The 15,062-nt window shown below is 41.0% G+C and overlaps 1 protein-coding gene across 13 annotated transcripts in view; it reads right to left on the bottom strand.

Moving 5' to 3' along the window:
- The window catches only part of ARPP21 (cAMP regulated phosphoprotein 21), a 194,625-nt gene that overhangs the window by 124,746 nt on the left and 54,817 nt on the right, over positions 1-15,062 (bottom strand). Inside the window, exon 1 of one of the 13 annotated variants that reach the window (XM_018075338.2) lies at positions 13,553-13,715. The exons of 9 other annotated variants lie outside the window; for them this stretch is intronic. The gene's annotated coding sequence lies outside the window, so the exon portion shown is untranslated. Of the gene's footprint in view, positions 1-11,704; positions 12,790-13,050; positions 13,376-13,552; positions 13,716-15,062 lie in introns of those variants that run through there. 3 more of the 13 variants (XM_018075339.2, XM_018075343.2, XM_018075340.2) reach the window with 3 other exon arrangements.

The following is a 15,062-nucleotide window of genomic DNA, read 5'->3' as shown; positions in this document are numbered from 1 at the left end:
ATTTCTTCTACTGGCATGATTAGCAGTGACTACACTTCTCAAACCACCTCTTCATATTTCACTTACAAGGAGGAGTATTTCTCTGGGGTGTCTTGAGGCTTGACTACATCAGCTGCACACCCATTACAGCACACTACAGAGTATCAATGCAAGCTGAACAAGGCAATCAGTGAGGGCAATCAGTTCAATTTCACTTCAAGACGGCTTTCATTACCCGACTTAGAATTCGCTCCCAGTGCTTTACAAAGCCTTGCTGGGAATGTTCACTTGTTCCATGGGTTTTATCCTCACTGCCTCCCTCGTATTACAGCTGCCAACAGTGCGGATGTACTTTGGGTCACCGCAGTTAGAGGTTGGACAGCTTGAGTAGTCCAAATGATGACAAAAGTGCATCTTTTGTTTAAAAACAATTCCTTTTGTATTGTTTTCTTCTTCTATTTCCTCCCCAAATTAATCTTTGTTACAAAGTTGCACAGTGATGAGACATGGTTGGCTGCCTGTTCTCCTTCCAGAGGGACATTCATACTTCTTAAAGATGAATGTGAGAAAGGGAAATTTACTGCTGGATAATGTTCAGGGGAAAAAAACTCAAACAAACAAAACCCCCCAAAACAAAACCCAAACAAAACCAAACAAACCTACCAAAACAAGCAAACAACCCCCCCCAAGGAAACCCCAAACAAAGAAACTTGAACAATGGGAATTCTTATTGCTCTCATATCTTTCTCCAAGTTACTATCCCATGGTAGACTATTCTCCTCTTGAAAAAGCTTCATCTTTCTCACTGAAAACACACCCCTTTATCTGCCTTTCCTATTGGAAAATGTATTTTTTGGGAAAGCTGATGTTTTCTGTGACGTTATTAGTATGGCACACAATTTGCCAACTTATACTATCTGTAGCACTTGAACTTGTAGCTATTCTCGCTGTCAGAAAGGTCCCTTTTAAAGACACAAATATTTTTAAAAAGTCTTCACTGAAAAAGAATAACACCAAATTACCCAGACAGGCATTTGAAAAATCTGTCCCTTCCTGAAAAAGATAAAAAAACCAAAACAAACATGTCATAGTATTTCACTGACTGTAGCACAAAATACTTTAAAAGGCAGCAGCGCTCTTTTTCCACTGGTAACTTAGTGAATGCATCCTCTCTTGACAGACTAGTAAGCCAATTTATAAAAGGGTCTCCTTTGGTTTCTTGAAGTAAACAGGCATTTTATGACCATCACGCCCATCACCTGTAGACTGTGCAGAGCTGAGAAGAACAGGTCTCCAATGGCCCCATGACCACTGGCAGACTGTTTCCGCATGCACACACTACACAGCCAGGCATCAGTAGCAGCCCAGTGTCATCCTCATTTTAAGCCTGGGAGTTTACTCGTTGTTTTTTCCCATATGTTGTTTTTAACCAGAATGCCAGAAAAAAAAATAAATTTCCAACAATAAAGCTCCACTTCATTTAGTTGACACTAGCGAGCACAAGATGGGATGCTCAAGACTGCATATTGCAACTACAGTCATTCTACAGGGCTGAAGAATGTAACTTTGTAATACAAATAATATTACTTTTATAGCAGCTTCCCCTACCATATAACAGGAGTTCACCTGTTTCAATGTCTAAAGTGCAGAAGAAAGATGATAACAGGTGTTATGCCTCTCTGTCTTCCACATGCAATCCAATTGTTCTGTCCACTGCATCGGAAAGGCAGTTAAGCAGCAGACCAACAATGGAGTTATTTGGGAAAAATTCCAAAAAACAAATGTTGGATCTTGAACTTAAGAGACCACAAAATACGTCGAGGCACATTTTGGAAGCATCTTCTAGCCACACCAGCTTCCTGCTACAGAAACAGAATCCTGCTGCATATTTCTCTGATTTGCAACAATAGGGTTATATGGACTATCATTTTCATCCCTTTATTTGCAAGGATTAAGATTAGAGAATTAAGTCAATAAAAGCGAGAGCTTTCCTTCAGTCAACTTAAACCTAGGCTATGTGAAAAAACTAGTCCTTCTCACTGCATTCCAATTATGTGGTACTACAGACATTTGTACCCATGCTTTTAAAAATCACAAATCATCTCCTTAGCAAACAACTGAACTCAAGAATTCAATTATTACCAAGGACATAGAGAAAAGCACTGGCACCATGATTTGTGGAATAAACAGCTTGTTAACATGACATCCTTCTCAAACATGGAATGACTCCACATAACACAGAATTTTGTCTTTAAATGGGAAGAAATTTCTTCAGTGCATGCTGCCTGAGAGCTAACTGAGCTGACTGTCCACCAGTCTGGAAATTAACCCATTAAAAGAAACAAAAAATCAGTTCATAACTACTATACATCATCTGTTCAGACTACTGCCACCATTTCTTTATTAGGTTTCAGAACATTTAGAATGTTACTTTCATAATAAAGTGACAGAGTACAGTGAGCAATTAGTGAACTAGGCACGAATAGGAATCAGATTACTGAAAAACAAATAACTGAATTAAATCCGTAATTGGCAGCTGAATACAGGCACTTCTCCTGCCATCTCAGCAATGAGGGAAAAAAAAAAATCAAAGCAAAGCAAAACAAAACAACCACCACCACCACAGGAAAAAATAAATTTCAGTTTTCACGTGATGGTAGCAAACCATGCTCCTTCAAACTTGTCAGTGACACATTTCAGCCAACAGTTCCTTTACTTCTGTCTTTAGAAGGAGCTTCTATATATTCATTTCACAAAAATGGATTATTTATTTAGTATAGGTCCTGAAATGTGGACAGCTAGATGCCTTCATCAGTAACTATCTTTACAATCAATCAGACTCCTCTGCTTTTGACCAGGCTCTGTGGCCGTGCAATCATTATAATCAAAGTTACGAGAAGAATACGTAACCTTCAGCTTCTGGTGCGGTTTCCAAGCTTACTCAACAAGTGTACAGACATGAAATACAAAATAATTCTCCATATAAGAACTCCAGTCATTTTTCCCTCTTTTCATTGTACAGTCCAGTAACACAGTAAACTGCACCCAACATAATGCATTAGGTGCTGTGCCGCTCACACCACAGACAGCAGTCCATCTGAAAGGTCAGAGAGCCAACACAAAAAAAGTCTCTTACAACAAACACACTGTCAAAGGCATTTAGTTTGTGTCATTTTCATTACACTTTATTTTCTAAGCAACTGACAAATGCTAAATATATTGAAAATATTACTAATCCCAGAAAAAAAGGAAAATCTACATAAATAGACGGAGAGTACAGGGTTAGGGTTTTCCAGAAGCATCAAACATACACCCAATTATACGGAGCTACTGAACTTGGATGGAGGCCCCAAAAGAACCCAGATCCATTAACATGAGCTGTGTAGATGAAGAAGTTCAAAAGCACAAGGTCTTCTAGATTTCAGCACAAAACCCTTTGTTTCACAGATGCAATCAGAGCAGTTTTGGCACTCCCTCCTTAAAAGATACCAAAACAAAGTCCAAGAAATCTGGGAACTGGCATATTTTGAATAATGATAGTATGCTTAAATAACATGTTTATTATAAACTGTCCAAAAATCTACAGAATTAGGCCATTTTTAAAACTGCAGTACTATATAGTCAATAAATCAAAGGTTTCAACCCTTTCAAACAGAGGCAAGTAACTGATGTAGACGAAGGCAAGAAAAAAAAGCTGGAGAATGTGAGCAAATTATGAAAAACCAAGAAAAGTCAGAAGGGTCAGTTTAACAAAGTAAAATTTGCTTAAGGGGTACAACTTACAAAAGCAAAGACCCAGTATGAAGAATGGTCAGAGGATGTAAGGAGCAGAATAGAGACAACTGATGCAAGTGTGGAAACAGACAGAAAAGAGGCAGAGATATCCACATTAGGGACTGCATGAAATGCATGTATCAAGAAACAAAACAATAAAAGAGTTTATATTGGGACTGCAGTGAATTCCTCCAATATTTGTCTTCCTGCACTTTCAGTAAACTTTAAGTCAGGAAGCTACAGACCAGTTTTTAGGAAGATCCCTTGTTTATATTACACCTAAGGATGCAGTAAATCTCCTAAATTCAGTGTGCTTCACTTCACACATTCTTGTGTTGCCAAAAGAATTTAACATTTGCTCCCCTCAATATTTTTTATTTTCTCTGCAGAGGTTGCAAAGCTACCTGAAATTATCTCCATTTTCCAATTTTATGATGCTTAATAACAATAGCACCTCAAGTTACTGGCCCCAAAGTAAACCGTCTGAGGTCAAGAACAGAGCCCTGGAATTCCTTTTATTAAAATAATCTGTCTGACAGTGAACAGACATTGAAATTGCTTGTACACAGAGTTGATGTTCTGAGGAGCACTGGTATGCTACATCATCTGTCAGCCTCATTCCAACTACTGAGCATAGGTAATAAATATTCTCCTGGAACGTGTCATTTATCTGTGCACCAGAAGTACGTGGGTCACTTACGCTCCTCCTTTGTTATGATCACAGTCAATGCACACTTAGCAAACACATTCCCATGCCATAGAATTCGCTCATAATACACAACAGAATTGCTCAGTCTGCTGTCATTTTACAGGCAAATCAAAGACTTGGCTGTTACTGCAGTTGCTCTCTAATTAGAACTGATTTCATTTTTCCACATATTGAAATTGTGCTGTTTAATCAATAAAATGTTTTGTTAAGAAGTGCTGATATTTTATTGTCATGTTTTCTGACATGCACTTATATTGATGCAGTTTTATTACAGTTGGCTTTGAAGTGCCTGACAACATTAATAAAGACATGACACAAGTCTATGTTATCAAACAAACACAAACAGGAATAGGTGCCAAAAGAATCTACATTTTGACACTCACTGCCTGGACACTGAACATAACTGTAATGCAGAAAATAGTTAGCAGCAATTCTTTGAACACACAAATCTCTAAGAAATGATCTGTAGAGGAAAAATTGTAATTAGCCTTCATGGGTACAAATTATGTTCTCTGTTCTACTTCCTGGAAAAAAAAAAAAAACCTGAGGAGTAACAAACACATCAAAGAAATATGTGGCTTTGAAAGAGGTAGGTGCTTGCCGCATCTTCCTCCCGCATTGCGGAAACCATCACGACGAAAGAACGAGTGGACAGGGTGCCTGCAGAACCACAGCCCCACAACTATGGCTGTACGGTTACCGGTAGCATAACCACGGGCAGCTGAAACGCTGCATCAATATTTGTGTCTCAATCTGCTCTTTTTTACCAATCCTTCTCCATTAATAGAAAGCTCCTTATGGAAAGGTGTGGATTTATGTAGTCAGAGGGCACATTATGCTATTTCAGTAAATACTTGACTAATTTATGAGGTACTGGCATGTTAAGAGAAGAGCTATCAAGGATACAAACCAATTTATTCTCATAGAAGAACTGCCTACGTACTAGATAGTCCAGGATCTTGTGTGCCTCCTCAAGACTCACCCACCAGCTTCTTGCACCAACTAACCCTGCCTAAGAAGTCTCAGCGTATACTACTGTGGAACTGCCCTCAGACTTTGGCAACAATTTTGTTATCTTCCTTTCTCTCCTGCCAGACAGGGGGCAGAGAGGAGCAATTCTGCAACAGCAAAATCAGAAGATGCAGATCATTTACAACCCCTGTAACCTCAGATTTGAGGAGATTAAGTGTGATTGCAGAGGAGTAGCCACTTTGCCCTGATCCTCATGCAAAGACAGGGATCGCATCACATGCATAAGGAATTTTATATTTTTTAATCAGAAAACAAATTATACTGAAAAGAGGCTACACATCTATATATTTTCTCTTGGTTATTCAAAATTTCAATTACCTAATTTTCAGGGAATGTCTCCTGAAAGTCCTACTTCCCTTTGCTGCCCTCCTACTTCTGTTGCCCCATAACCTCATTTCACATCACAAGCAGTACTGCTGCCACTAATCAATCCTCCACTATGCCTCTTACCCCACCACTACCTTATCTCAGCCTCAGATTCTGAGAAGGTTACTTTAGGAAGCAGGTCATTCAAGGACTTCTTTCAAATACAGTAATTTTCACTAGTACATAGATTAAACAAAAGTTGCATTATGCCTCAGTAATAATTCATTGTCTTCTGTATCTAACAGGATTCTTATGCTGCTTGACTTAGCTCTTGTCATTAGAGTTCACTCCATTTTGCTGCTCCGAAGCAGAACAGACTGCTACACCACAGTGGAAATGCATATTGAGACACATAAAGCTGGTAAATTTGTTTTGTTTTCCAACTTCTGTCTATGAGTTAAAGTTTCCCCAAAAATTACACCTGAATAAAACACAGTTTCATTAGCATTTCCTCACAATAGTACATGTTATGAAATACAGCACCTTAAGATGCTCTGTCACTCATTATGCTTTCCTTTTAGATCCACATTCAGAATTTTCCTTTTTTTTTTCTTTTTTGTTTTTTTTTTTGTTTGTTTGGTAGGAGAAACACTGATTTTTTTCCTAAAGGAACGAAAACTGAAAGCATGAAAGTCAGACCTTCTCACTTCAGATTTCACAGCTCATAAACCACACAAATTATAAAGCTATCAGACATTTCCTGAGCTTACATTAAAATCTGTAGTGAGCCTTTAGAGTGGACCAATTTATTTGATGTGTTTCTCTTAAAGCTTTTATGACACCATAAACATTTCTGACTCCATGACAAACACTTTATAACGCATTAAGCACCCTCATTTAAACTGCTCTAAATGTTACGCCAATGGCAATGTACTTAGAAATGGAATAGTCACTCGAAAATGGAAAAATCTCAAGGTATAGTTTGAACCACCGCAATATATGATTTACTGCTGTGCAACAGAGGGCAAACCATTCCAAATAAACTTCAGTGGCACCAACACCCAAAAAGCACAAAGTTGGCACATTCTTCACAAGCACATAATGCTGCACCTATTTCACAAGAACGTCAACACCACTAATATTTGCTCCCCAGTAAAACTCCCAATTAATTCAATATATAGTTAAACATTTCACACTAATTAATAACAATTTCATTGTATTCATAAAATGCTTCTAATCACTACAGTTTATCTTCATTAGCTTCATTCTACTGAGAAGCCTTGCCATCCCTCTTTACTTAGGAACAAATTGTGATAACTTCCTTCACAGTAAAAAAAGCATTATATCGTGAGAAGCTCTTCAGGTCACCAAAAGCAAGATGCATGCATTCCTTGTGAAGAAAAGTAGCACGATCTGGCTCTTATATTTAATAATGAAAATTTACAAAATACTTTTGGTACCGAAGGCACAGGAAAACTTCAGCTCATGAGGCAATAAAAGTACAAATACTGCAACATGATTCATTACTGATGAAATTATTAGCTGTTCAGGCACACTTTTGATAACAGAATTCAAATCCTAGAACATAAAACTGGTTCTGATGATTTTATGAATCCAGTAAAAATCACTACTCTGTGGCTGTAAAAAATGAGATAAACAGAAGCTTGAAAGTAGTTGATTCATATATATTTGATTTTTATGTTTTAGCATTGATTACAAACAGAAGACAAAAATTTTGAGAAATAAAAAGCAGAGTATTTAACTGTGGGGGAAAGGGTATGGGGTATTTGTTGTTTGTTTTGTTGTTTTTTTTTTAAATGCTGAGGTTTTTTTAACACCATCCAGCTGACCATTTAAGCTTGTCTTTGAATTGAAGGGATCCAATTTAGGAAAAAAGAAGTTTTATCAGCTGGAAGATTTACTAAGCTCCTAGAATTTTAACACAGGTACTGTATAAACAGCTCATAAATAAACCATAGTATTGCCTAAGACTAAATTATGAATATAGCACAAAGCATTAAATTACAAAAACACTTTTATAGGACTTTACTTTCTCATGGTACTACTCTTTGTTAACTGTGACTCTTGGCCTTAAAAGATCAAGATCAGACATCTGATCTTGATGAAGAAGCATATAAGTGTCCCAATTTCCCTGTGAACATTTTCTTTCACTTATAAAAATGTACTTCTCACCTTACATACTTCAGCATCTGCTGTGTGAATGTCTGCCCTAAAAACTGCCTTACATGGTTACTGCCTCCATACATTGCCAGTAGCTAGAAAATACTCTAAACCCCTGCTTCAGAAAGTCATTGGATATCCAAATCATAAATTTCAAATTCCCAGCTGTCACCGCCTAACTATGCCTTCTGCATTTCAGCTTAGTCATGATATATGACATTATCACTCTCTTACACTTTATATGTGCTTCAGCATTAACAAAACAACTTGCTTAGTATTCCTTTTGACCATGTTTACCACAGCAGCAATTAATTAATCTAAACAGTCATCACAAACTCACTCCTGTAAAAAGCAATTTTGTTTACTCCTTGTTTCTGTATTTCTCTCTGTATTTAGTTCACTTTTTCCTCTTGGTAACAGGGAATGTAAGTGTAAGGGGGAGGCGGAGAAAAAAAAGTGATGTAACATTTTCATGTAACAGCTTATTACCTATTTAGAACTCTAGAATGATATAACATGGTTTAAAGATCCCACCCTATGACTAAAAAATTATACATTTGAATGAAAGGAGACCTTTTCCGCAACATCTTTTTCCAAGGAACCATAAAGAAGTGTACTTAAGTTGGATTATGAGAAAGCCTGGAAACAACAGTGAAAAAGGAAGAAGTAGCAAGTATCAGCAACATATAAACAGGTGGAAGAGTGCAGCTGTCACAGGACATTATGGAAGTGTTTGCTTGGGGCATTTTCCCTAAAGTGACAAAGAGCTCCAGTACTCTTCCCCTGGAATTAATGCAATTCGTAACTTTGGATTGCGTGTGCCACACATTAAGCATTAATATAGATTATTTACATATTCTTCCAAATGAAGGTGAACTAAGGAAGAACATCGAAGCTTATAGGGAGCACTCTTACATAGGGTCAGTGGCAACGCATCATCCGATTTATCTACTGTAAAACCACTGTATGAGAGAACATGGAGTCTAAAACTGGAGTTACCTCAAACATCTAAGCCGCAGCAAAGTCCTATAACTAAGCAGTTTGGACCTTCGGTGACAAACAACTACTTACTTGGCAAGAACCCATCACACATGTTATTTATTAAAAAATTAGTTTTAATTAAAACAGAAAGTATTGTAGTTCTATAGTGTGGTGTCATTTTTATTTCTCTAATAAATTGTCTATAAGTGCACACTAGCATACTCATGCAAACCACAGTGGCTGTTCCACCGATCTGGGTTTAAGTCTCCTTCTTAAGACAGAACCAAGAAAAATATATCCTGTCCATGAACAGTAATTAGTATGTCTACATGAATTTATAGGCACGTTTAATTTACTTATAAAAAAAACCAAACCAGACATGAGTCATTATTTGCACTTCTTTTGAAGTTAAATCCTTGCTAGAAAGGCGTACCATTAAATTACTACGTAAAAAAAAATATTTTAATAGTTACAAACAAACATGTAAATTTATTTACATCTACATGTTTCTGAAAGTCAGTATTGCATGTACAAAGTGGAAAAATTAAAAAACAAAGCAAACACCAGCAATTAATCAGGGAGACTTATCATCCAGGGGTGACCCACTTATAATGCTGGAGACTGGAATAGGTCCCACTTGATGACTGTCAAAAACTAGATGCATGACCTCAGATGGTTTGCATAATTTATCTGCAATTCCATTTACCCAGCCTTAATTGGGGAAAATCTAACTTACCTGGATTGCAGTTTGTCATCAAAATAGAATGTGTCCTAGAAATGCATGTTACCATTCAGATACAAAAGTATTCATACACAACACTTTAAGCCTCCAGAATCAAGTACTCTCCATTGGAACATAAAGAGTCTTTGCCATTTATTACTTGTTTGATGAATGTTTCAATCTTCTAGAAGAAAAAGGGAACCATTTGCTTACTACCTGCTGAGAACATTAATATAGCACTTCAAATATAATAAATGAATGAGCAGGGGACCATTGGATTTTGCAAGTTTATTGCATGGTAGTTACATTACTTCTCAACTGGCCAATCTTTAATGATATTTTTGAAACGACATTACTTAACAAAACGCATTTCCTTTAAATAATCATGTACCCTACAAATTGTCTTTAAAACTAAGCAAAGAGATTAGGCTGGGAGCACTCACTGGATCAAGCCACTCGCTCATTTGTGAGTAGTCCCTATAAACAAGGATTTGCCAATCTGCCAAACTAATTTCCCTACTCTGAAATTAATGTCATCAAAATTGATAATACCACTCAATGTAAGTTACAGATCTCTGCTGTAAGCAGAGAGGTGTTATCATCAGTTGGCGTAAATCTACACTGTTCTTAAAACCAATGGAACTACATCAATTTACAGCTGCTGAATATTTGTCCCCGTGTCTGTTTTTAGCACTGATAAAACCACTGAACAAATTTTAAAGCTCCCATTGACTGTAGCAAGACCAATGCCTAGAGGAGGCAAGAGAGACTACAAGTAAGCCATCCTAGAATTAGTGCACTTTTTCCCTGCTATTAATTCCAAGTTTAAAGTTAGTTGTTAACTTCCCGGGAGGAAGCCAAGAGCACAGCAGATTTTAGAACTTCTTAGGTTTCTTTCATGTAATCCCAGAAATTCTGTTTAATAACAGTGATTTATCAGGCCAAGTCCAGTTTACTGTAATCATGCAAATAACCCCCACAAAGCCCAAAGGAAAAGCAGCACCATCAGGAAAACAGGATCTGGCCCACAGTTTTACTCCAACAGAATGTAGTTTCAAAGTGACTGTTGCACTGATGTTCTCTCCCTGATAGCTATAATTCCACCTGTGTTTAAAATCTCTTTGCATTTCCTCTACCACCCTTATGTAATTTTTCCTTCATAGGTATGATGTGGTGCAACACTTGTCTAAGCAATCCTCACTTGCACACTTAACCCTAGGGTACTCAAAAGGACTAGAATACAGCAAAAAGAAATAATTGCTCGAAAAAGGATTTTGCAGGAGGGGTACTCAGTTGTTTCTTAGACCACCATCCTGTAAAACTGCAGGCAACACAGACAAAATACAGTTGTTTCACAGAAGACATCTTTAATCAAGGCGTGTTTCTCTACACGATTCTAAGTGTATGGATTCTTGCAAATAGCTAACAAACATATTTCTGAGTACAATGAACTAAACAGGGCAGTTTTCAAAAGTATCTCCATGCATCTCGCCAAGTGGCATACACCGTAGTTATCTATAGGTATTTTCCCTTACACATAAATAGCAAGAGATTTACAGTCACTTGCATTCTGTAAGCATTGCATGCAACGATGATTTTTAATAGCAACTGAATTAACTGCAAGGAATAAAAACTCAAAACTTCTGCTTCAGGACGCTACTAATAAGAATAAAAATAGTTAATTATTAAAACCAGTTATCAGAAGGAAAAAAAACAACTTCAGATGTTCTTTAGCGCTCCTCCATTGTAAGTTACTTCAATATTTAAAAGAAAAAGAATTAAAATGGAATATTCCTCTTCAACTTAAGCATACCCATACAGAATCAGATTTATCAACAGCACGAAATGATCTCCTACCTACAGTTTGCTTCATGCAACTTTTTAGAAGAACATTTTTTAAAAAATCCTCCTAGACACCACAAAACTGTTCAATTTAAAATCAGCTAATCGATCACCTTTCTGTAAAGCTGCATTTCTTTTCTTTAATGTAATAGAAATATTTGAGGGATTTCCGTTTTTACCTTCGCATTTTTCCTTTTCCAGTATCCATAACCAATCATCGCTCTGCTCTTCCATTATGCTTCATATATTGCAGAGTGAGAAGCATCTTCATTAAATAGTATTAAAAATAGAACACACCCGATCTCCCCACCGGAGCATGCTCTGACAGTGCTGATACCACAGCTTTCAAGGTAACCATGCCCAGCTGGGAACTGAGAGGCAAAGTCAGTGCGAGATTAGCAATTTGCAAGCCCAATTGTGCACACAAACTTGCCTCGATCCGTGACGAAGACTGCTAAAACAGAAATCAGCGTGCAGTTAAAGTATACAACTGAAAAGTTGCAGGTCAGTTTACAGTACGGGTTGGTTCTTTGGGTTTTTTTCCCCTCCCCATCACCCTCGGCTTCAATTGCTTTGTACTTGCCTAAAACGTACATATGCTATTTAGAAGAAGGCGCACCGGGCATGCATCTGGCTCAGCATTGCAACGGCAGAGAAGTCAAACAGATGATGCACAAACACTTGTGTCGCTCTCTAATGTCTTTGTTTCCCCTCCCGGCACATTTACAGCGATGTCACACGGCGGCGGGATGAGTTTTAAGCGAAACCGCACACACCTGGAAGCGCAGAGACACACCTAGCACGTAAAAATGCACTCGAAATCTGAGCGTGTTCCCCCCCGCAGGCTGACACGGTAAATGAAGGCAAAATAAATAACAGCAATTAAACAAGGCTGCGCAATGGCTGCGCTCGATGAGCACGTCTGGGTTAGAGTTACAAGCGATATCGTTTGAGACGCACAGACAAGTAGGCAGAATACACCAAGCGGAGTAACATGAACTGCTTTTTGTGAAAAAAGGACACCTAATAATACGCATGTAACTCCCGAACTGGGACCCTCCTCCACGGCATGCAAAAAGAGATGCTAAGGAAGCACCAAGTAAATCTGTTGCCCTCAAATCGCCACCCTTCAGAACAATGCCAGTCCAAGCAGCCCAGGCTTGCCCTCCAGCAAACACGGCTTTGAAAGGGGATCCCTGGATGCTGTTCACAAATCAGCGAGTAAAAGTTGAGATTTTTTCCTTTAAGTTTGATCCGTTTTAGCTAAAATGACAGCTGAGAGGACGGAGCTCTCCCCTTCCCCCCCTCCCCCCGCAGATCCCCTCCCTGGCGCTCGTCTCCCCACCTAGGTTCCCGGACAGCGGCCACCTCACCTCGCGCCGGACCCCGACCCGCCTCAGCTCCGGCCAGCAGCGCCTCTGGCGATGACGGCCGGCTGCCGAAACTTTGGGGAAGCCGCCGCCCTCCGCAGGGCAGACGGCCCCGCGACCACGCCGAGAGCCGCAGCGAGCCCTCCCCGCCCTACCTGGCTGTCACCACCGCTATGCTGCCGCTCCGCAGTCCCGTGCAAGGCTCCGGCTCCAGCACCGATAGCATCCTGCCCCGCCGGACTATGAACGACACCCTTTTTTCCTTTCTTTTCCCTCCCACTCTGGTAAATACCGCATCTTAGAGCCGGAATCCTGCAGCCGCTATTAATAATTGCACATCGCACGCAATAAAGGCAAGCCCCGGCTGCATACACAGCTCCTGTTTCCCTCTTCCTCCGCTCCACATTCTCCAGCCGCCCTGACCTCAAAAATTAAAAGATCACGGGGAAAGGTGGGGGGGATGGGGCGAATGACTCCAACGAAATGACAGAAAACATGCTGAAAGGAAAAAAAATAGACAAAAAAATCGCAACAACAAAGAACATCACGCCACACAAATGTCGACAGATTCTGCTTTGGCTTCTTTGGGGTTTGTTTTCGGGTTTTTTTCGTTCCTTTTTTTTTTTGTTGTTGTTTTTGTTTGTTTGTTTGTTTTACCTTGCCTGCAAACGGGATCTGCCCCCAGCGTCTTGGCGGCTCGGGTTATTTTTGTTTGTTTGGTATTTTTGGTTGGCCGGTTTGTTTATTTTTGCTGCGGATACGCTGCTGTTACAGTACAGTGCGTGTCTTCCTGAAAGACATGGTCTCTTCCTCCGCCTCCGCCGCGGGAGGAGATCCGCCGCCGCGCCGCGCTGCTGCCGGGCGCGGTGCCGCGGCGGCGCCGCCCGACCCGCCGGCCGCCTCCTGCCTCGCCCCGATCGCCGCCGCCGCCTGCCTCTGCCCGTCCTCTCCCGGCGCCGCCTGGATCCCCGTCTGGCTCGCTCCTCTCTGCCTGTTCCTCCGTCCTTTATCTGCCCGCGCTCGCCGGCTGTACTGTCTGTCTGCGAGTCTCTCCCTCCCTTTCTCTGTCTCCCCGCCACGCAGCGTGGTGCGCCCCGGACCGCAGGCAGCGCCGCGCTCCGGCTCCGCTCCGCGCGGCTCCGCGCTCGCTGCGTCGCGCCGCCGCCGCCGCCCCGGCTGGCACTGCTCTGCGCCGCACAGGAGCGGCCGGCCCCGCCCGCCATGGCGCTCCCCGCCTCACCCCACCAGAGCCCCACGGCAGCGCTCGGAGGCGCCCGCCGGGCTCCGTGTCTGTCTGTGTGTGGGGTGGCTCTGTCTGTATGTCTGAGTGTCTGCCCGCCCGTGTGCGTGTGGCTTCCCGCACGCCGGCCCCTGCAGTCACACTGCTTCTCCCCCCCGCCACCACCAGACAAACCCTCCCCGTCAGCCCATCCCCAGCCAGGAGCAGAGACAAAGCACCCGAGCGGGGCTAATAAGGAGAAAGCTCGTTAATCCCCTCCGATTCCTTGTTATTTGCTCCCACCCACTCCCCGTCGCCTCCAACACACGCTCAAACACCCCACCTCACTCTCCCAAGGCAAAAAAAAGAGGGAAGGAAATGGGCCCTTGACTCCAGAGGACAGCTTTAGTGAAGGTCTGGGGGGGGGCGGTTTTAATTATTATTTTTGCTTGTGAAACCTGACAGCCTCCGCGTTGATCAGCCGAGCTGCTGAAAGGGGAGGGAAAAAAAAAAAAAAGACCGCAGCAGATTTTGGGTAGTAGAAGATAAGCCACTGAAAATGGGGCACATGATCCCCTTCCCCCTCCCCTGCCCAGCATGACTCTATCTAGGATCTCGCTTGATGATATTTCTCCTGGAGACTTGCTGCACACCATCAAGACCGAGGGAAACAGGCAATTCAGCGGCACATGCATTTCCAATACATAAAACCCCTGCTATCCATTTAAAACCCGAGCCTCATTTTACCCAATTGAATACATCCAGGCATTCATTCCGCACCCAGCCGAGAAAAGGGCATTTACCTCTTTGGTAGGTGGCTATTAATATGCAGTAAAATTATAGCTGTACAATGCCAAATGTAATTGCCATAGATCATTTAGAGCAGATCCAGCAATTCAGCTGCTGGAAATGCATGTCTGTGAATAACCATGCATCTGGTACAATGCC

This window comes from Manacus vitellinus, unplaced genomic scaffold, assembly GCF_001715985.3.
Source record: "Manacus vitellinus isolate BGI_N305 unplaced genomic scaffold, ASM171598v3 scaffold_3_pilon, whole genome shotgun sequence".
In the NCBI taxonomy this organism is placed as follows: Eukaryota; Metazoa; Chordata; class Aves; order Passeriformes; family Pipridae; genus Manacus; species Manacus vitellinus.
This window is presented reverse-complemented; position numbering and strand designations above follow the sequence as displayed.